The sequence below is a fragment of the Penaeus monodon genome, chromosome 30, assembly GCF_015228065.2.
Source record: "Penaeus monodon isolate SGIC_2016 chromosome 30, NSTDA_Pmon_1, whole genome shotgun sequence".
In the NCBI taxonomy this organism is placed as follows: domain Eukaryota; kingdom Metazoa; phylum Arthropoda; class Malacostraca; order Decapoda; family Penaeidae; genus Penaeus; species Penaeus monodon.
This window is the reverse complement of record NC_051415.1, coordinates 11,168,745-11,169,224: the sequence shown is the minus strand read 5'-3', so window position 1 is coordinate 11,169,224 and position 480 is coordinate 11,168,745. Positions and strand designations below refer to the sequence as shown.

Genomic DNA, 480 nt, shown 5'->3' with positions numbered 1-480 from the left:
GGATCTTATAGAATGCTCAGTACTTTCTTGATAAAACCAAAAAATTTAAAGGCTTTTATTACCACAGATGTCATTTGCTATAGCAGATAGTTCTATTGGAAATGCCCATTGTATGTTTTCATTTGCCAACACATGAGCTGAAGGCTCTGTGTAGAATAATGATTCTAAATTATCCTCTTGTCATTGATTTATAACAGAAAATGAATTTGTATATTTTCATCCAAGAAATTGTCTGACATTCCTTTTTTCATTGCTCCTTGTTTTACTTCTTATTTCTTAAAAGTCTTTTCCTCTTTCATCTTGCAGGTTTGGATACTTCAGTGCTTGAAAGTCTGTTTCCCATGAAAAAAAAAGGCTGTAGATTCGAATCAAATGAAGGGTGGATAAATACATTTTCAATACAAATCTGCCATCAGTCTCTTCTACTGCAACAAAAGCAAACCAGTATTATTCCAGTGAAACAGCTGATATGAGCAACAG

At 33.1% G+C, this 480-nt stretch overlaps 1 protein-coding gene across 1 annotated transcript in view; it reads left to right on the top strand.

Annotated features, from left to right (window-relative positions):
* Positions 1-480, top strand: part of LOC119592519 (adenylate cyclase type 1-like) — a gene marked incomplete in the record, with an annotated part of 97,990 nt that overhangs the window by 96,768 nt on the left and 742 nt on the right. Inside the window, 1 exon segment of the mRNA XM_037941372.1 lies at positions 1-480.